Source organism: Oncorhynchus kisutch, linkage group LG17 (genome assembly GCF_002021735.2).
Source record: "Oncorhynchus kisutch isolate 150728-3 linkage group LG17, Okis_V2, whole genome shotgun sequence".
Classification (NCBI taxonomy): Eukaryota; Metazoa; Chordata; class Actinopteri; order Salmoniformes; family Salmonidae; genus Oncorhynchus; species Oncorhynchus kisutch.
The window spans coordinates 6,616,225-6,637,631 of NC_034190.2; the positions used below are offsets into that span (position 1 = coordinate 6,616,225).

Sequence of the window (21,407 nt, forward strand, 5' to 3'; positions counted from 1 at the left end):
CATGAAGTAGTGTAATTTTTCTTGTCGCTTGCTCCAACTTTTGACAGCAGTGCACTTTGACTTGTGTTTGACAAACATATTATCTTTCCCTGAGATCACCGAATTCATAACTTGTTGACCTGGTTCAAACGTTTGTAAAAGTCGCGGACGGCGTCGGGCCAAGCGCAGGGCCGGACCTACCGGATGTCATCAAATATTTTTATAAAGTCCTTCTTACATCAGCTGATGTCACAAAGTGCTGTTCAGAAACCCAGCCTAAAACCCCAAACAGCAAGCAATGCAGGTGTAGTAGCACGGTGGCTAGGAAAAACTCCCCAGAAAGGCCAAAACCTAGGAAAAAACCTAGAGAGGAACCAGGCTGTGAGGGGTGGCCAGTCATCGTCTGGCTGTTCCGGGTATCGATTATAACAAAACATGGCCAAGATGTTCATGGATGACCAGCAGGGTCAGCAGAACTTCTTACCATCTAGGTTATGGCTTTTTGAGTTACTTGTCCACCTTCGATAGCTCAGTTGGTAGAGCGGAGGACTGTAGGTGATAATCGTAGCAATCCTTAGATCGCTGGTTCAAATCCGGCTCGAAGGAGTGTATTTTTTCTTGTCGCTTGCTCCAACTTTTGACAGCAGTGCACTTTGACTTGTGTTTGACAAACATATTATCTTTCCCTGAGATCACCGAATTCATAACTTGTTGACCTTCCATAGGACAGTTGGTAAAGTCGCGGAGTGTATTGAAATTGCAACAATCCTTATGTCACTGGCTCACACTGGCTCAAAGGAGGATAACTTTTTCAGCGGTTTTTGACAGCAGTGCACTTTAACTTGACAATCAAATCAATCAAATATTTTATAAAGTCCTTCTTACATCAGCTGATGTCACAAAGTGCTGTTCAGAAACCCAGCCTAAAACCCCAAACAGCAAGCAATGCAGGTGTAGAAGCACGGTGGCTAGGAAAAACTCCCCAGAAAGACCAAAACCTAGGAAAAAACCTAGAGAGGAACCAGGCTGTGAGGGGTGGCCAGTCATCGTCTGGCTGTTCCGGGTAGCGATTATAACAAAACATGGCCAAGGTTCAAATGTTCATGGATGACCAGCAGGGTCAGCAGAACTTCTTACCATCTAGGTCATGGCTTTTGGAGTTAGTTGTCCACCTTCGATAGCTCAGTTGGTAGAGCGGAGGACTGTAGGTGGTAATTGTAGCAATCCTTAGGTCGCTGTTTGAAATCTGGCATGAAGTAGTGTAATTTTCTTGTCGCTTGCTCCAACTTTTGACAGCAGTGCACTTTGACTTGTGTTTGACAAACATATTATCTTTCCCTGAGATCACCGAATTCATAACTTGTTGACCTGGTTCAAACGTTTGTAAAGTCGCGGACGGCGTCGGGCCAAGCGGCAGGGCCGGACCTACCGGGAAGTCATCAAATATTTTTATAAAGTCCTTCTTACATCAGCTGATGTCACAAAGTGCTGTTCAGAAACCCAGCCCTAAAACCCCAAACAGCAAGCAATGCAGGTGTAGAAGCACGGTGGCTAGGAAAAACTCCCCAGAAAGGCCAAAACCTAGGAAAAACCTAGAGAGGAACCAGGCTGTGAGGGGTGGCAGTCATCGTCTGGCTGTTCCGGGTATCGATTATAACAAAACATGGCCAAGATGTTCATGGATGACCAGCAGGGTCAGCAGAACGTCTTACCATCTAGGTCATGGCTTTTGGAATTACTTGTCCATCTTCGAAAGCTCAGTTGGTAGAGCGGAGGACTGTAGGTGATAATTGTAGAAATCCTTAGGTTGCTGGTTCAAATCTTGCTCGAAGGAGTGTATTTTTTCTTGTCGCTTGCTCCAACTTTTGACAGCAGTGCACTTTGACTTGTTTTGAGAAACATATTATCTTTCCCTGAGATCACCGAATTCATAACTTTTTGACCTTCCATAGGACAGTTGGTAAAGTCGCGGAGTGTATTTGACATTGCAACAATCCTTATGTCACTGGCTCACACTGGCTCAAAGGAGGATAACTTTTTCAGCGGTTTTTGACAGCAGTGCACTTTAACTTGACAATCAAATCAATCAAATATTTTTATAAAGTCCTTCTTACATCAGCTGATGTCACAAAGTGCTGTTCAGAAACCCAGCCTAAAACCCCAAACAGCAAGCAATGCAGGTGTAGAAGCACGGTGGCTAGGAAAAACTCCCCAGAAAGGCCGAAACCTAGGAAAAAACCTAGAGAGGAACCAGGCTGTGAGGGGTGGCCAGTCATCGTCTGGCTGTTCCGGGTAGCGATTATAACAAAACATGGCCAAGATGTTCAAATGTTCATGGATGACCAGCAGGGTCAGCAGAACTTCTTACCATCTAGGTCATGGCTTTTGGAGTTAGTTGTCCACCTTCGATAGCTCAGTTGGTAGAGCGGAGGACTGTAGGTGGTAATTGTAGCAATCCTTAGGTCGCTGTTTGAAATCTGGCATGAAGTAGTGTAATTTTTCTTGTCGCTTGCTCCAACTTTTGACAGCAGTGCACTTTGACTTGTGTTTGACAAACATATTATCTTTCCCTGAGATCACCGAATTCATAACTTGTTGACCTGGTTCAAACGTTTGTAAAAGTCGCGGACGGCGTCGGGCCAAGCGGCAGGGCCGGACCTACCGGGAAGTCATCAAATATTTTTATAAAGTCCTTCTTACATCAGCTGATGTCACAAAGTGCTGTTCAGAAACCCAGCCTAAAACCCCAAACAGCAAGCAATGCAGGTGTAGTAGCACGGTGGCTAGGAAAAACTCCCCAGAAAGGCCAAAACCTAGGAAAAAACCTAGAGAGGAACCAGGCTGTGAGGGGTGGCCAGTCATCGTCTGGCTGTTCCGGGTATCGATTATAACAAAACATGGCCAAGATGTTCATGGATGACCAGCAGGGTCAGCAGAACTTCTTACCATCTAGGTTATGGCTTTTTGAGTTACTTGTCCACCTTCGATAGCTCAGTTGGTAGAGCGGATGACTGTAGGTGATAATCGTAGCAATCCTTAGATCGCTGGTTCAAATCCGGCTCGAAGGAGTGTATTTTTTCTTGTCGCTTGCTCCAACTTTTGACAGCAGTGCACTTTGACTTGTGTTTGACAAACATATTATCTTTCCCTGAGATCACCGAATTCATAACTTGTTGACCTTCCATAGGACAGTTGGTAAAGTCGCGGAGTGTATTTGAAATTGCAACAATCCTTATGTCACTGGCTCACACTGGCTCAAAGGAGGATAACTTTTTCAGCGGTTTTTGACAGCAGTGCACTTTAACTTGACAATCAAATCAATCAAATATTTTTATAAAGTCCTTCTTACATCAGCTGATGTCACAAAGTGCTGTTCAGAAACCCAGCCTAAAACCCCAAACAGCAAGCAATGCAGGTGTAGAAGCACGGTGGCTAGGAAAAACTCCCCAGAAAGACCAAAACCTAGGAAAAAACCTAGAGAGGAACCAGGCTGTGAGGGGTGGCCAGTCATCGTCTGGCTGTTCCGGGTATCGATTATAACAAAACATGGCCAAGATGTTCATGGATGACCAGCAGGGTCAGCAGAACTTCTTACCATCTAGGTTATGGCTTTTTGAGTTACTTGTCCACCTTCGATAGCTCAGTTGGTAGAGCGGAGGACTGTAGGTGATAATCGTAGCAATCCTTAGATCGCTGGTTCAAATCCGGCTCGAAGGAGTGTATTTTTTCTTGTCGCTTGCTCCAACTTTTGACAGCAGTGCACTTTGACTTGTGTTTGACAAACATATTATCTTTCCCTGAGATCACCGAATTCATAACTTGTTGACCTTCCATAGGACAGTTGGTAAAGTCGCGGAGTGTATTTGACATTGCAACAATCCTTATGTCACTGGCTCACACTGGCTCAAAGGAGGATAACTTTTTCAGCGGTTTTTGACAGCAGTGCACTTTAACTTGACAATCAAATCAATCAAATATTTTTATAAAGTCCTTCTTACATCAGCTGATGTCACAAAGTGCTGTTCAGAAACCCAGCCTAAAACCCCAAACAGCAAGCAATGCAGGTGTAGAAGCACGGTGGCTAGGAAAAACTCCCCAGAAAGACCAAAACCTAGGAAAAAACCTAGAGAGGAACCAGGCTGTGAGGGGTGGCCAGTCATCGTCTGGCTGTTCCGGGTAGCGATTATAACAAAACATGGCCAAGATGTTCAAATGTTCATGGATGACCAGCAGGGTCAGCAGAACTTCTTACCATCTAGGTCATGGCTTTTGGAGTTAGTTGTCCACCTTCGATAGCTCAGTTGGTAGAGCGGAGGACTGTAGGTGGTAATTGTAGCAATCCTTAGGTCGCTGTTTGAAATCTGGCATGAAGTAGTGTAATTTTTCTTGTCGCTTGCTCCAACTTTTGACAGCAGTGCACTTTGACTTGTGTTTGACAAACATATTATCTTTCCCTGAGATCACCGAATTCATAACTTGTTGACCTGGTTCAAACGTTTGTAAAAGTCGCGGACGGCGTCGGGCCAAGCGGCAGGGCCGGACCTACCGGGAAGTCATCAAATATTTTTATAAAGTCCTTCTTACATCAGCTGATGTCACAAAGTGCTGTTCAGAAACCCAGCCTAAAACCCCAAACAGCAAGCAATGCAGGTGTAGTAGCACGGTGGCTAGGAAAAACTCCCCAGAAAGGCCAAAACCTAGGAAAAAACCTAGAGAGGAACCAGGCTGTGAGGGGTGGCCAGTCATCGTCTGGCTGTTCCGGGTATCGATTATAACAAAACATGGCCAAGATGTTCATGGATGACCAGCAGGGTCAGCAGAACTTCTTACCATCTAGGTTATGGCTTTTTGAGTTACTTGTCCACCTTCGATAGCTCAGTTGGTAGAGCGGAGGACTGTAGGTGATAATCATAGCAATCCTTAGATCGCTGGTTCAAATCCGGCTCGAAGGAGTGTATTTTTTCTTGTCGCTTGCTCCAACTTTTGACAGCAGTGCACTTTGACTTGTGTTTGACAAACATATTATCTTTCCCTGAGATCACCGAATTCATAACTTGTTGACCTTCCATAGGACAGTTGGTAAAGTCGCGGAGTGTATTTGAAATTGCAACAATCCTTATGTCACTGGCTCACACTGGCTCAAAGGAGGATAACTTTTTCAGCGGTTTTTGACAGCAGTGCACTTTAACTTGACAATCAAATCAATCAAATATTTTTATAAAGTCCTTCTTACATCAGCTGATGTCACAAAGTGCTGTTCAGAAACCCAGCCTAAAACCCCAAACAGCAAGCAATGCAGGTGTAGAAGCACGGTGGCTAGGAAAAACTCCCCAGAAAGACCAAAACCTAGGAAAAAACCTAGAGAGGAACCAGGCTGTGAGGGGTGGCCAGTCATCGTCTGGCTGTTCCGGGTAGCGATTATAACAAAACATGGCCAAGATGTTCAAATGTTCATGGATGACCAGCAGGGTCAGCAGAACTTCTTACCATCTAGGTCATGGCTTTTGGAGTTAGTTGTCCACCTTCGATAGCTCAGTTGGTAGAGCGGAGGACTGTAGGTGGTAATTGTAGCAATCCTTAGGTCGCTGTTTGAAATCTGGCATGAAGTAGTGTAATTTTTCTTGTCGCTTGCTCCAACTTTTGACAGCAGTGCACTTTGACTTGTGTTTGACAAACATATTATCTTTCCCTGAGATCACCGAATTCATAACTTGTTGACCTGGTTCAAACGTTTGTAAAAGTCGCGGACGGCGTCGGGCCAAGCGGCAGGGCCGGACCTACCGGGAAGTCATCAAATATTTTTATAAAGTCCTTCTTACATCAGCTGATGTCACAAAGTGCTGTTCAGAAACCCAGCCTAAAACCCCAATCAGCAAGCAATGCAGGTGTAGTAGCACGGTGGCTAGGAAAAACTCCCCAGAAAGGCCAAAACCTAGGAAAAAACCTAGAGAGGAACCAGGCTGTGAGGGGTGGCCAGTCATCGTCTGGCTGTTCCGGGTATCGATTATAACAAAACATGGCCAAGATGTTCATGGATGACCAGCAGGGTCAGCAGAACTTCTTACCATCTAGGTTATGGCTTTTTGAGTTAGTTGTCCACCTTCGATAGCTCAGTTGGTAGAGCGGAGGACTGTAGGTGATAATCGTAGCAATCCTTAGATCGCTGGTTCAAATCCGGCTCGAAGGAGTGTATTTTTTCTTGTCGCTTGCTCCAACTTTTGACAGCAGTGCACTTTGACTTGTGTTTGACAAACATATTATCTTTCCCTGAGATCACCGAATTCATAACTTGTTGACCTTCCATAGGACAGTTGGTAAAGTCGCGGAATGTATTTGAAATTGCAACAATCCTTATGTCACTGGCTCACACTGGCTCAAAGGAGGATAACTTTTTCAGCGGTTTTTGACAGCAGTGCACTTTAACTTGACAATCAAATCAATCAAATATTTTTATAAAGTCCTTCTTACATCAGCTGATGTCACAAAGTGCTGTTCAGAAACCCAGCCTAAAACCCCAAACAGCAAGCAATGCAGGTGTAGAAGCACGGTGGCTAGGAAAAACTCCCCAGAAAGACCAAAACCTAGGAAAAAACCTAGAGAGGAACCAGGCTGTGAGGGGTGGCCAGTCATCGTCTGGCTGTTCCGGGTAGCGATTATAACAAAACATGGCCAAGATGTTCAAATGTTCATGGATGACCAGCAGGGTCAGCAGAACTTCTTACCATCTAGGTCATGGCTTTTGGAGTTAGTTGTCCACCTTCGATAGCTCAGTTGGTAGAGCGGAGGACTGTAGGTGGTAATTGTAGCAATCCTTAGGTCGCTGTTTGAAATCTGGCATGAAGTAGTGTAATTTTTCTTGTCGCTTGCTCCAACTTTTGACAGCAGTGCACTTTGACTTGTGTTTGACAAACATATTATCTTTCCCTGAGATCACCGAATTCATAACTTGTTGACCTGGTTCAAACGTTTGTAAAAGTCGCGGACGGCGTCGGGCCAAGCGGCAGGGCCGGACCTACCGGGAAGTCATCAAATATTTTTATAAAGTCCTTCTTACATCAGCTGATGTCACAAAGTGCTGTTCAGAAACCCAGCCTAAAACCCCAAACAGCAAGCAATGCAGGTGTAGAAGCACGGTGGCTAGGAAAAACTCCCCAGAAAGGCCAAAACCTAGGAAAAAACCTAGAGAGGAACCAGGCTGTGAGGGGTGGCCAGTCATCGTCTGGCTGTTCCGGGTATCGATTATAACAAAACATGGCCAAGATGTTCATGGATGACCAGCAGGGTCAGCAGAACGTCTTACCATCTAGGTCATGGCTTTTGGAATTACTTGTCCATCTTCGAAAGCTCAGTTGGTAGAGCGGAGGACTGTAGGTGATAATTGTAGAAATCCTTAGGTTGTTGGTTCAAATCTTGCTCGAAGGAGTGTATTTTTTCTTGTCGCTTGCTCCAACTTTTGACAGCAGTGCACTTTGACTTGTTTTGAGAAACATATTATCTTTCCCTGAGATCCCCGAATTCATAACTTTTTGACCTTCCATAGGACAGTTGGTAAAGTCGCGGAGTGTATTTGACATTGCAACAATCCTTATGTCACTGGCTCACACTGGCTCAAAGGAGGATAACTTTTTCAGCGGTTTTTGACAGCAGTGCACTTTAACTTGACAATCAAATCAATCAAATATTTTTATAAAGTCCTTCTTACATCAGCTGATGTCACAAAGTGCTGTTCAGAAACCCAGCCTAAAACCCCAAACAGCAAGCAATGCAGGTGTAGAAGCACGGTGGCTAGGAAAAACTCCCCAGAAAGGCCGAAACCTAGGAAAAAACCTAGAGAGGAACCAGGCTGTGAGGGGTGGCCAGTCATCGTCTGGCTGTTCCGGGTAGCGATTATAACAAAACATGGCCATGATGTTCATGGATGACCAGCAGGGTCAGCAGAACGTCTTACCATCTAGGTTATGGCTTTTCGAGTTACTTGTCCACCTTCGATATCTCAGTTGGTAGACCGGAGGACTGTAGGTGATAATCGTAGCAATCCTTAGGTCGCTGGTTCAAATCCGGCTCGAAGGAGTGTATCTTTTCTTGTCGCTTGCTCCAACTTTTGACAGCAATGCACTTTGACTTGTGTTTGACAAACATATTATCTTTCCCTGAGATCACCGAATTCATAACTTGTTGACCTTCCATAGGACAGTTGGTAAAGTCGCGGAGTGTATTTGAAATTGCAACAATCCTTATGTCACTGGCTCACACTGGCTCAAAGGAGGATAACTTTTTCAGCGGTTTTTGACAGCAGTGCACTTTAACTTGACAATCAAATCAATCAAATATTTTTATAAAGTCCTTCTTACATCAGCTGATGTCACAAAGTGCTGTTCAGAAACCCAGCCTAAAACCCCAAACAGCAAGCAATGCAGGTGTAGAAGCACGGTGGCTAGGAAAAACTCCCCAGAAAGACCAAAACCTAGGAAAAAACCTAGAGAGGAACCAGGCTGTGAGGGGTGGCCAGTCATCGTCTGGCTGTTCCGGGTAGCGATTATAACAAAACATGGCCAAGATGTTCAAATGTTCATGGATGACCAGCAGGGTCAGCAGAACTTCTTACCATCTAGGTCATGGCTTTTGGAGTTAGTTGTCCACCTTCGATAGCTCAGTTGGTAGAGCGGAGGACTGTAGGTGGTAATTGTAGCAATCCTTAGGTCGCTGTTTGAAATCTGGCATGAAGTAGTGTAATTTTTCTTGTCACTTGCTCCAACTTTTGACAGCAGTGCACTTTGACTTGTGTTTGACAAACATATTATCTTTCCCTGAGATCACCGAATTCATAACTTGTTGACCTGGTTCAAACGTTTGTAAAAGTCGCGGACGGCGTCGGGCCAAGCGGCAGGGCCGGACCTACCGGGAAGTCATCAAATATTTTTATAAAGTCCTTCTTACATCAGCTGATGTCACAAAGTGCTGTTCAGAAACCCAGCCTAAAACCCCAAACAGCAAGCAATGCAGGTGTAGTAGCACGGTGGCTAGGAAAAACTCCCCAGAAAGGCCAAAACCTAGGAAAAAACCTAGAGAGGAACCAGGCTGTGAGGGGTGGCCAGTCATCGTCTGGCTGTTCCGGGTATCGATTATAACAAAACATGGCCAAGATGTTCATGGATGACCAGCAGGGTCAGCAGAACTTCTTACCATCTAGGTTATGGCTTTTTGAGTTACTTGTCCACCTTCGATAGCTCAGTTGGTAGAGCGGAGGACTGTAAGTGATAATCGTAGCAATCCTTAGATCGCTGGTTCAAATCCGGCTCGAAGGAGTGTATTTTTTCTTGTCGCTTGCTCCAACTTTTGACAGCAGTGCACTTTGACTTGTGTTTGACAAACATATTATCTTTCCCTGAGATCACCGAATTCATAACTTGTTGACCTTCCATAGGACAGTTGGTAAAGTCGCGGAGTGTATTTGAAATTGCAACAATCCTTATGTCACTGGCTCACACTGGCTCAAAGGAGGATAACTTTTTCAGCGGTTTTTGACAGCAGTGCACTTTAACTTGACAATCAAATCAATCAAATATTTTTATAAAGTCCTTCTTACATCAGCTGATGTCACAAAGTGCTGTTCAGAAACCCAGCCTAAAACCCCAAACAGCAAGCAATGCAGGTGTAGAAGCACGGTGGCTAGGAAAAACTCCCCAGAAAGACCAAAACCTAGGAAAAAACCTAGAGAGGAACCAGGCTGTGAGGGGTGGCCAGTCATCGTCTGGCTGTTCCGGGTAGCGATTATAACAAAACATGGCCAAGATGTTCAAATGTTCATGGATGACCAGCAGGGTCAGCAGAACTTCTTACCATCTAGGTCATGGCTTTTGGAGTTAGTTGTCCACCTTCGATAGCTCAGTTGGTAGAGCGGAGGACTGTAGGTGGTAATTGTAGCAATCCTTAGGTCGCTGTTTGAAATCTGGCATGAAGTAGTGTAATTTTTCTTGTCGCTTGCTCCAACTTTTGACAGCAGTGCACTTTGACTTGTGTTTGACAAACATATTATCTTTCCCTGAGATCACCGAATTCATAACTTGTTGACCTGGTTCAAACGTTTGTAAAAGTCGCGGACGGCGTCGGGCCAAGCGGCAGGGCCGGACCTACCGGGAAGTCATCAAATATTTTTATAAAGTCCTTCTTACATCAGCTGATGTCACAAAGTGCTGTTCAGAAACCCAGCCTAAAACCCCAAACAGCAAGCAATGCAGGTGTAGAAGCACGGTGGCTAGGAAAAACTCCCCAGAAAGGCCAAAACCTAGGAAAAAACCTAGAGAGGAACCAGGCTGTGAGGGGTGGCCAGTCATCGTCTGGCTGTTCCGGGTATCGATTATAACAAAACATGGCCAAGATGTTCATGGATGACCAGCAGGGTCAGCAGAACGTCTTACCATCTAGGTCATGGCTTTTGGAATTACTTGTCCATCTTCGATAGCTCAGTTGGTAGAGCGGAGGACAGTAGGTGATAATTGTAGAAATCCTTAGGTTGCTGGTTCAAATCTTGCTCGAAGGAGTGTATTTTTTCTTGTCGCTTGCTCCAACTTTTGACAGCAGTGCACTTTGACTTGTTTTGAGAAACATATTATCTTTCCCTGAGATCCCCGAATTCATAACTTTTTGACCTTCCATAGGACAGTTGGTAAAGTCGCGGAGTGTATTTGACATTGCAACAATCCTTATGTCACTGGCTCACACTGGCTCAAAGGAGGATAACTTTTTCAGCGGTTTTTGACAGCAGTGCACTTTAACTTGACAATCAAATCAATCAAATATTTTTATAAAGTCCTTCTTACATCAGCTGATGTCACAAAGTGCTGTTCAGAAACCCAGCCTAAAACCCCAAACAGCAAGCAATGCAGGTGTAGAAGCACGGTGGCTAGGAAAAACTCCCCAGAAAGACCAAAACCTAGGAAAAAACCTAGAGAGGAACCAGGCTGTGAGGGGTGGCCAGTCATCGTCTGGCTGTTCCGGGTAGCGATTATAACAAAACATGGCCAAGATGTTCAAATGTTCATGGATGACCAGCAGGGTCAGCAGAACTTCTTACCATCTAGGTCATGGCTTTTGGAGTTAGTTGTCCACCTTCGATAGCTCAGTTGGTAGAGCAGAGGACTGTAGGTGGTAATTGTAGCAATCCTTAGGTCGCTGTTTGAAATCTGGCTCGAAGTAGTGTATTTTTTCTTGTCGCTTGCTCCAACTTTTGACAGCAGTGCACTTTGACTTGTGTTTGACAAACATATTATCTTTCCCTGAGATCACCGAATTCATAACTTGTTGACCTGGTTCAAACGTTTGTAAAAGTCGCGGACGGCGTCGGGCCAAGCGGCAGGGCCGGACCTACCGGGAAGTCATCAAATATTTTTATAAAGTCCTTCTTACATCAGCTGATGTCACAAAGTGCTGTTCAGAAACCCAGCCTAAAACCCCAAACAGCAAGCAATGCAGGTGTAGAAGCACGGTGGCTAGGAAAAACTCCCCAGAAAGGCCAAAACCTAGGAAAAAACCTAGAGAGGAACCAGGCTGTGAGGGGTGGCCAGTCATCGTCTGGCTGTTCCGGGTATCGATTATAACAAAACATGGCCAAGATGTTCATGGATGACCAGCAGGGTCAGCAGAACGTCTTACCATCTAGGTCATGGCTTTTGGAATTACTTGTCCATCTTCGAAAGCTCAGTTGGTAGAGCGGAGGACTGTAGGTGATAATTGTAGAAATCCTTAGGTTGTTGGTTCAAATCTTGCTCGAAGGAGTGTATTTTTTCTTGTCGCTTGCTCCAACTTTTGACAGCAGTGCACTTTGACTTGTTTTGAGAAACATATTATCTTTCCCTGAGATCCCCGAATTCATAACTTTTTGACCTTCCATAGGACAGTTGGTAAAGTCGCGGAGTGTATTTGACATTGCAACAATCCTTATGTCACTGGCTCACACTGGCTCAAAGGAGGATAACTTTTTCAGCGGTTTTTGACAGCAGTGCACTTTAACTTGACAATCAAATCAATCAAATATTTTTATAAAGTCCTTCTTACATCAGCTGATGTCACAAAGTGCTGTTCAGAAACCCAGCCTAAAACCCCAAACAGCAAGCAATGCAGGTGTAGAAGCACGGTGGCTAGGAAAAACTCCCCAGAAAGGCCGAAACCTAGGAAAAAACCTAGAGAGGAACCAGGCTGTGAGGGGTGGCCAGTCATCGTCTGGCTGTTCCGGGTAGCGATTATAACAAAACATGGCCATGATGTTCATGGATGACCAGCAGGGTCAGCAGAACGTCTTACCATCTAGGTTATGGCTTTTCGAGTTACTTGTCCACCTTCGATATCTCAGTTGGTAGACCGGAGGACTGTAGGTGATAATCGTAGCAATCCTTAGGTCGCTGGTTCAAATCCGGCTCGAAGGAGTGTATCTTTTCTTGTCGCTTGCTCCAACTTTTGACAGCAATGCACTTTGACTTGTGTTTGACAAACATATTATCTTTCCCTGAGATCACCGAATTCATAACTTGTTGACCTTCCATAGGACAGTTGGTAAAGTCGCGGAGTGTATTTGAAATTGCAACAATCCTTATGTCACTGGCTCACACTGGCTCAAAGGAGGATAACTTTTTCAGCGGTTTTTGACAGCAGTGCACTTTAACTTGACAATCAAATCAATCAAATATTTTTATAAAGTCCTTCTTACATCAGCTGATGTCACAAAGTGCTGTTCAGAAACCCAGCCTAAAACCCCAAACAGCAAGCAATGCAGGTGTAGAAGCACGGTGGCTAGGAAAAACTCCCCAGAAAGACCAAAACCTAGGAAAAAACCTAGAGAGGAACCAGGCTGTGAGGGGTGGCCAGTCATCGTCTGGCTGTTCCGGGTAGCGATTATAACAAAACATGGCCAAGATGTTCAAATGTTCATGGATGACCAGCAGGGTCAGCAGAACTTCTTACCATCTAGGTCATGGCTTTTGGAGTTAGTTGTCCACCTTCGATAGCTCAGTTGGTAGAGCGGAGGACTGTAGGTGGTAATTGTAGCAATCCTTAGGTCGCTGTTTGAAATCTGGCATGAAGTAGTGTAATTTTTCTTGTCACTTGCTCCAACTTTTGACAGCAGTGCACTTTGACTTGTGTTTGACAAACAAATTATCTTTCCCTGAGATCACCGAATTCATAACTTGTTGACCTGGTTCAAACGTTTGTAAAAGTCGCGGACGGCGTCGGGCCAAGCGGCAGGGCCGGACCTACCGGGAAGTCATCAAATATTTTTATAAAGTCCTTCTTACATCAGCTGATGTCACAAAGTGCTGTTCAGAAACCCAGCCTAAAACCCCAAACAGCAAGCAATGCAGGTGTAGTAGCACGGTGGCTAGGAAAAACTCCCCAGAAAGGCCAAAACCTAGGAAAAAACCTAGAGAGGAACCAGGCTGTGAGGGGTGGCCAGTCATCGTCTGGCTGTTCCGGGTATCGATTATAACAAAACATGGCCAAGATGTTCATGGATGACCAGCAGGGTCAGCAGAACTTCTTACCATCTAGGTTATGGCTTTTTGAGTTACTTGTCCACCTTCGATAGCTCAGTTGGTAGAGCGGAGGACTGTAAGTGATAATCGTAGCAATCCTTAGATCGCTGGTTCAAATCCGGCTCGAAGGAGTGTATTTTTTCTTGTCGCTTGCTCCAACTTTTGACAGCAGTGCACTTTGACTTGTGTTTGACAAACATATTATCTTTCCCTGAGATCACCGAATTCATAACTTGTTGACCTTCCATAGGACAGTTGGTAAAGTCGCGGAGTGTATTTGAAATTGCAACAATCCTTATGTCACTGGCTCACACTGGCTCAAAGGAGGATAACTTTTTCAGCGGTTTTTGACAGCAGTGCACTTTAACTTGACAATCAAATCAATCAAATATTTTTATAAAGTCCTTCTTACATCAGCTGATGTCACAAAGTGCTGTTCAGAAACCCAGCCTAAAACCCCAAACAGCAAGCAATGCAGGTGTAGAAGCACGGTGGCTAGGAAAAACTCCCCAGAAAGACCAAAACCTAGGAAAAAACCTAGAGAGGAACCAGGCTGTGAGGGGTGGCCAGTCATCGTCTGGCTGTTCCGGGTAGCGATTATAACAAAACATGGCCAAGATGTTCAAATGTTCATGGATGACCAGCAGGGTCAGCAGAACTTCTTACCATCTAGGTCATGGCTTTTGGAGTTAGTTGTCCACCTTCGATAGCTCAGTTGGTAGAGCGGAGGACTGTAGGTGGTAATTGTAGCAATCCTTAGGTCGCTGTTTGAAATCTGGCATGAAGTAGTGTAATTTTTCTTGTCGCTTGCTCCAACTTTTGACAGCAGTGCACTTTGACTTGTGTTTGACAAACATATTATCTTTCCCTGAGATCACCGAATTCATAACTTGTTGACCTGGTTCAAACGTTTGTAAAAGTCGCGGACGGCGTCGGGCCAAGCGGCAGGGCCGGACCTACCGGGAAGTCATCAAATATTTTTATAAAGTCCTTCTTACATCAGCTGATGTCACAAAGTGCTGTTCAGAAACCCAGCCTAAAACCCCAAACAGCAAGCAATGCAGGTGTAGAAGCACGGTGGCTAGGAAAAACTCCCCAGAAAGGCCAAAACCTAGGAAAAAACCTAGAGAGGAACCAGGCTGTGAGGGGTGGCCAGTCATCGTCTGGCTGTTCCGGGTATCGATTATAACAAAACATGGCCAAGATGTTCATGGATGACCAGCAGGGTCAGCAGAACGTCTTACCATCTAGGTCATGGCTTTTGGAATTACTTGTCCATCTTCGATAGCTCAGTTGGTAGAGCGGAGGACAGTAGGTGATAATTGTAGAAATCCTTAGGTTGCTGGTTCAAATCTTGCTCGAAGGAGTGTATTTTTTCTTGTCGCTTGCTCCAACTTTTGACAGCAGTGCACTTTGACTTGTTTTGAGAAACATATTATCTTTCCCTGAGATCCCCGAATTCATAACTTTTTGACCTTCCATAGGACAGTTGGTAAAGTCGCGGAGTGTATTTGACATTGCAACAATCCTTATGTCACTGGCTCACACTGGCTCAAAGGAGGATAACTTTTTCAGCGGTTTTTGACAGCAGTGCACTTTAACTTGACAATCAAATCAATCAAATATTTTTATAAAGTCCTTCTTACATCAGCTGATGTCACAAAGTGCTGTTCAGAAACCCAGCCTAAAACCCCAAACAGCAAGCAATGCAGGTGTAGAAGCACGGTGGCTAGGAAAAACTCCCCAGAAAGACCAAAACCTAGGAAAAAACCTAGAGAGGAACCAGGCTGTGAGGGGTGGCCAGTCATCGTCTGGCTGTTCCGGGTAGCGATTATAACAAAACATGGCCAAGATGTTCAAATGTTCATGGATGACCAGCAGGGTCAGCAGAACTTCTTACCATCTAGGTCATGGCTTTTGGAGTTAGTTGTCCACCTTCGATAGCTCAGTTGGTAGAGCAGAGGACTGTAGGTGGTAATTGTAGCAATCCTTAGGTCGCTGTTTGAAATCTGGCTCGAAGTAGTGTATTTTTTCTTGTCGCTTGCTCCAACTTTTGACAGCAGTTCACTTTGACTTGTGTTTGACAAACATATTATCTTTCCCTGAGATCACCGAATTCATAACTTGTTGACCTGGTTCAAACGTTTGTAAAAGTCGCGGACGGCGTCGGGCCAAGCGGCAGGGCCGGACCTACCGGGAAGTCATCAAATATTTTTATAAAGTCCTTCTTACATCAGCTGATGTCACAAAGTGCTGTTCAGAAACAGAAAAAACCTAGAGAGGAACCAGGCTGTGAGGGGTGGCCAGTCATCGTCTGGCTGTTCCGGGTAGCGATTATAACAAAACATGGCCAAGATGTTCAAATGTTCATGGATGACCAGCAGGGTCAAAAACTAATAATCACAGTGCAACAGTTCAGCACATCAGAAGTAAATGTCAGTTGGCTTTTCATTTTCAACTCTCCTTCCGTGGCCTCCAATTGCTCTTAAATACAAGTAAAACTAAATGCATGCTCTTCAACCGATCGCTACCTGCACCTACCCGCCTGTCCAACATCACTACTCTGGACGGCTCTGACTTAGAATACGTGGACAACTACAAATACTTAGGTGTCTGGTTAGACTGTAAACTCTCCTTCCAGACCCATATCAAACATCTCCAATCCAAAGTTAAATCTAGAATTGGCTTCCTATTTCGCAACAAAGCATCCTTCACTCATGCTGCCAAACATACCCTTGTAAAACTGACCATCCTACCAATCCTCGACTTTGGCGATGTCATTTACAAAATAGCCTCCAATACCCTACTCAACAAATTGGATGCAGTCTATCACAGTGCAATCCGTTTTATCACCAAAGCCCCATATACTACCCACCATTGCGACCTGTACGCTCTCGTTGGCTGGCCCTCGCTTCATACTCGTCGCCAAACCCACTGGCTCCATGTCATCTACAAGACCCTGCTAGGTAAAGTCCCCCCTTATCTCAGCTCGCTGGTCACCATAGCATCTCCCACCTGTAGCACACGCTCCAGCAGGTATATCTCTCTAGTCACCCCCAAGACCAATTCTTTCTTTGGCCGCCTCTCCTTCCAGTTCTCTGCTGCCAATGACTGGAACGAACTACAAAAATCTCTGAAACTGGAAACACTTATCTCCCTCACTAGCTTTAAGCACCAACTGTCAGAGCAGCTCACAGATTACTGCACCTGTACATAGCCCACCTAAAATTTAGCCCAAACAACTACCTCTTTCCCAACTGTATTTAATTTTTATTTATTTATTTATTTTGCTCCTTTGCACCCCATTATTTTTTTATTTCTACTTTGCACATTCTTCCATTGCAAAACTACCATTCCAGTATTTTACTTGCTATATTGTATTTACTTTGCCATCATGGCCTTTTTTTGCCTTTACCTCCCTTCTCACCTCATTTGCTCACATTGTATATAGACTTGTTTATACTGCATTATTGACTGTATGTTTGTTTTTACTCCATGTGTAACTCTGTGTCGTTTTATCTGTCGAACTGCTTTGCTTTATCTTGGCCAGGTCGCAATTGTAAATGAGAACTTGTTCTCAACTTGCCTACCTGGTTAAATAAAGGTAAAATAAAAAAATAAATAAAATTGCTGATCATTCAGAGTATCTCTACCGCTCCTGCTGTCTCTAGAGAGTTGAAAACAGCAGGTCTGCGACAGGTAGCACGTCCGGTGAACTGGTCAGGGTTCCATAGCCGCAGGCAGAACACTTGAAACTGGTGCAGCAGCACAGCCAGGTGGACTGGGGACAGCAAGGAGTCATCAGGCCAGGAAGACCTGAGGCATGGTCTTATGGCCCAGATCCTTCTCCAAGAGAAAGAAAGAGCGAAGAAGAGAGAAAGAGAGAGAGAATTAGAGAGAGCATGCATAAATAGACACAGGACACCGGATAAGACAGGAGAAATACTCCAGATATAACAGACTGACCCTAGCCCCCCGACACACAAACTACTGCAGCATAAATACTGGAAGCTGAGACAGGAGGGGTCGGGAGACACTGTGGCCCCGTCCGACGATACCCCCGGACAGGGCCAAACAGGCAGGATATAACCCCACACACTTTGCCAAAGCACAGCCCCCACGCCACTAGAGCGATATCTTCAACCCCCGACTTACCATCCTGAGACAAGGGCAAAAAATAATTCATTACCCTCGGCTCACTTTTCACTATCCCAAAATGCAATGACTGGCATTCTAAGGGGATGTAGCTCAGCGCAAGAGCGAATACTTTGGATGTATGAGGACCTGGGATCAATCCCCGGCATCTCCATGAAACCACCACACTAAGCAGATAATAGATCATATTTTAAGAAGGAACATATGCATCATCTGAACTTATTACCATCTAGGCCATGGCTGTTGGAGATAATTGTCCACCTTCTGTAGCTCAGTTGGTAGAGAGGAGGACTGTAGGTGATAATTGCAGCACTCCTTAGGTTGCTGGGTCAACTCTTACTCGAGTGTCTTTTTTTCTTGTGGCTTGCCCCAAATTTTGACAGCAGTGCACTTTGACTTGTGTTTGACAAACATATTATCTTTCCCTGAGAGCGCCGAATTCATAACTTGTTGATCTTCCATAGGACAGTTGGTAAAGTCGCGGAGTGTATTTGAAATTGCAACAATCCTTATGTCACTGTTCCTTAAGGGAACATTTTGACATTCGCCATATGGTTAGTGAGAAAGTCCACATTGCATACGGTCCCTTGCTAGACGTCCGCCAACGTTTCTAAAATTCGCGGACGGCAGCGGGCCGTGCACGGGGGCCGGATCTTCCGGGAAGTCATCAAACGAAGTCTCTCGGAAATTTGGTTTCCGTTTTATAAAATGTTCAAATATTGGTCATTTTTCCGCTATCCCGGTAAATCCCAGAAGAACATCACCACTCACGAAGACGAAACTTGGTGAGCATAGGTTTGGCATAATGGGCAGTTGGCCCCGAACAAGATGGCGTCGAGGCCTCAAGGGTTTTTGAGTTATGGCCATTTTTCTGGGATTAAAGGTCAAAAATGAAAATAGAGCGCTAATTTTACCGCTTCACGTCAAAGTAAATGAACCTACGGTGTCAGGAAAAAAAGAAACAGCCATTTATCTGTCATAATATAAGAGAAATCATACAATGTATGTTTTTATTTCACCAGGCAAGTCAGTTAAGAAAAAATTGCGAGATTTCAGTGATTTTCTGTGAATTTCTGAAATAACACACACTCATTCAACCCTCTGTACATAAGTCTGTTCTTAACATAAAGACTTAAAACTCAATATTCTATAAGTGCCTACCCCAAGGAGGATATGTGCTCACTTTCAACTTCCTGTTGAAAGTCTTTTCAAAACGTCATATGTGTGATTAGGCAACCCTCATGAACTGTAAGTCAGTCATTTCTCCCAACAGATGTCAAAGAAAAGCTCTCTTACACTCACTAAACCCTCCATAAATAACTCAGTTCTTAGCGTAAAGACTTATAACTCAGGATTCTATAAAGGCATACGCCAATCAGGATATGAGTTTATTTATAGCTTCCTGTGCCAACCGGAAGTGCTTTAAATGGTGTCATAGTGGCTGTTTCCAAGGGTTAAAAAGGTCAAATCTTTTCAAAACTTCATATGTGTGATTAGGCAACCCCCATGAACTGTAAGTCAGTCATTTCTCCCAACAGATGTCAAAGAAAAGCTCTCTCTCACACACACACACACACACACACACACACACACACACACACACACACACACAGCAAGGATGGAGTGACAAAGTGCTGTACTTAAAGACACTCAGAGCCTGCAATGGCATTACCATAATCTCTAGGCTGTGCCGAGTTCAACGAGATGCCCCGCTAGACCGTAGCTTACTCGGTCTGAGCTCATAAAGAAGCCTGGCCCTAAATTTCAGGTGCTTTTTTTATTTATTTATTTTTATTTTTATTTATTTTACCTTTATTTAACCAGGTAGGCAAGTTGAGAACAAGTTCTCATTTACAATTGCGACCTGGCCAAGATAAAGCAAAGCAGTTCGACAGATAAAACGACACAGAGTTACACATGGAGTAAAAACAAACATACAGTCAATAATGCAGTATAAACAAGTCTATATACAATGTGAGCAAATGAGGTGAGAAGGGAGGTAAAGGCAAAAAAGGCCATGATGGCAAAGTAAATACAATATAGCAAGTAAAATACTGGAATGGTAGTTTTGCAATGGAAGAATGTGCAAAGTAGAAATAAAAAATAATGGGGTGCAAAGGAGCAAAATAAATAAATTAATTAAAATTAAATACAGTTGGGAAAGAGGTAGTTGTTTGGGCTAAATTATAGGTGGGCTATGTACAGGTGCAGTAATCTGTGAGCTGCTCTGACAGTTGGTGCTTAAAGCTAGTGAGGGAGATAAGTGTTTCCAGTTTCAGAGATTTTTGTAGTTCGTTCCAGTCATTGGCAGCTGAGAACTGGAAGGAGAGGCGGCCAAAGAAAGAATTGGTTTTGGGGGTGACTAGAGGGATATACCTGCTGGAGCGTGTGCTACAGGTGGGAGATGCTATGGTGACCAGCGAGCTGAGATAAGGGGGGACTTTACCTAGCAGGGTCTTGTAGATGACATGGAGCCAGTGGGTTTGGCGACGAGTATGAAGCGAGGGCCAGCCAACGAGAGCGTACAGGTCGCAATGGTGGGTAGTATATGGGGCTTTGGTGATAAAACGGATTGCACTGTGATAGACTGCATCCAATTTGTTGAGTAGGGTATTGGAGGCTATTTTGTAAATGACATCGCCAAAGTCGAGGATTGGTAGGATGGTCAGTTTTACAAGGGTATGTTTGGCAGCATGAGTGAAGGATGCTTTGTTGCGAAATAGGAAGCCAATTCTAGATTTAACTTTGGATTGGAGATGTTTGATATGGGTCTGGAAGGAGAGTTTACAGTCTAACCAGACACCTAAGTATTTGTAGTTGTCCACGTATTCTAAGTCAGAGCCGTCCAGAGTAGTGATGTTGGACAGGCGGGTAGGTGCAGGTAGCGATCGGTTGAAGAGCATGCATTTAGTTTGACTTGTATTTAAGAGCAATTGGAGGCCACGGAAGGAGAGTTGTATGGCATTGAAGCTTGCCTGGAGGGTTGTTAACACAGTGTCCAAAGAAGGGCCGGAAGTATACAGAATGGTGTCGTCTGCGTAGAGGTGGATCAGGGACTCACCAGCAGCAAGAGCGACCTCATTGATGTATACAGAGAAGAGAGTCGGTCCAAGAATTGAACCCTGTGACACCCCCATAGAGACTGCCAGAGGTCCGGACAGCAGACCCTCCGATTTGACACACTGAACTCTATCAGAGAAGTAGTTGGTGAACCAGGCGAGGCAATCATTTGAGAAACCAAGGCTGTCGAGTCTGCCGGTGAGGATATGGTGATTGACAGAGTCGAAAGCCTTGGCCAGATCAATGAATACGGCTGCACAGTAATGTTTCTTATCGATGGCGGTTAAGATATCGTTTAGGACCTTGAGCGTGGCTGAGGTGCACCCATGACCAGCTCTGAAACCGGATTGCATAGCAGAGAAGGTATGGTGAGATTCGAAATGGTCGGTAATCTGTTTGTTGACTTGGCTTTCGAAGACCTTAGAAAGGCACGGTAGAATAGATATAGGTCTGTAGCAGTTTGGGTCAAGAGTGTCCCCCCCTTTGAAGAGGGGGATGACCGCAGCTGCTTTCCAATCTTTGGGAATCTCAGACAACACGAAAGAGAGGTTGAACAGGCTAGTAATAGGGGTGGCAACAATTTCGGCAGATAATTTTAGAAAGAAAGGGTCCAGATTGTCTAGCCCGGCTGATTTGTAGGGGTCCAGATTTTGCAGCTCTTTCAGAACATCAGCTGAATGGATTTGG

General features: G+C 44.6%; 9 non-coding genes across 9 annotated transcripts; all 9 read left to right on the forward strand.

Annotated features, from left to right (window-relative positions):
• Positions 1 to 497: 497 nt before the first annotated feature.
• On the forward strand, positions 498 to 585 carry trnay-gua (transfer RNA tyrosine (anticodon GUA)). The gene is given in 2 exon segments: positions 498 to 534; positions 550 to 585. It is a non-coding gene; the product is annotated as a tRNA-Tyr (tRNA).
• Positions 586 to 2,959: 2,374 nt separating this feature from the next.
• On the forward strand, positions 2,960 to 3,047 carry trnay-gua (transfer RNA tyrosine (anticodon GUA)). Its single transcript is given in 2 exon segments — positions 2,960 to 2,996; positions 3,012 to 3,047. It is a non-coding gene; the product is annotated as a tRNA-Tyr (tRNA).
• Positions 3,048 to 3,608: 561 nt separating this feature from the next.
• On the forward strand, positions 3,609 to 3,696 carry trnay-gua (transfer RNA tyrosine (anticodon GUA)). Its single transcript is given in 2 exon segments — positions 3,609 to 3,645; positions 3,661 to 3,696. It is a non-coding gene; the product is annotated as a tRNA-Tyr (tRNA).
• Positions 3,697 to 4,843: 1,147 nt separating this feature from the next.
• On the forward strand, positions 4,844 to 4,931 carry trnay-gua (transfer RNA tyrosine (anticodon GUA)). Its single transcript is given in 2 exon segments — positions 4,844 to 4,880; positions 4,896 to 4,931. It is a non-coding gene; the product is annotated as a tRNA-Tyr (tRNA).
• Positions 4,932 to 6,078: 1,147 nt separating this feature from the next.
• On the forward strand, positions 6,079 to 6,166 carry trnay-gua (transfer RNA tyrosine (anticodon GUA)). Its single transcript is given in 2 exon segments — positions 6,079 to 6,115; positions 6,131 to 6,166. It is a non-coding gene; the product is annotated as a tRNA-Tyr (tRNA).
• A 1,795-nt stretch (positions 6,167 to 7,961) lies between these two features.
• Positions 7,962 to 8,049, forward strand: trnay-gua (transfer RNA tyrosine (anticodon GUA)). The gene is given in 2 exon segments: positions 7,962 to 7,998; positions 8,014 to 8,049. It is a non-coding gene; the product is annotated as a tRNA-Tyr (tRNA).
• Positions 8,050 to 9,196: 1,147 nt separating this feature from the next.
• Positions 9,197 to 9,284, forward strand: trnay-gua (transfer RNA tyrosine (anticodon GUA)). Its single transcript is given in 2 exon segments — positions 9,197 to 9,233; positions 9,249 to 9,284. It is a non-coding gene; the product is annotated as a tRNA-Tyr (tRNA).
• Positions 9,285 to 12,313: 3,029 nt separating this feature from the next.
• On the forward strand, positions 12,314 to 12,401 carry trnay-gua (transfer RNA tyrosine (anticodon GUA)). The gene is given in 2 exon segments: positions 12,314 to 12,350; positions 12,366 to 12,401. It is a non-coding gene; the product is annotated as a tRNA-Tyr (tRNA).
• A 1,147-nt stretch (positions 12,402 to 13,548) lies between these two features.
• Positions 13,549 to 13,636, forward strand: trnay-gua (transfer RNA tyrosine (anticodon GUA)). The gene is given in 2 exon segments: positions 13,549 to 13,585; positions 13,601 to 13,636. It is a non-coding gene; the product is annotated as a tRNA-Tyr (tRNA).
• The last annotated feature ends 7,771 nt before the right edge of the window (positions 13,637 to 21,407 follow it).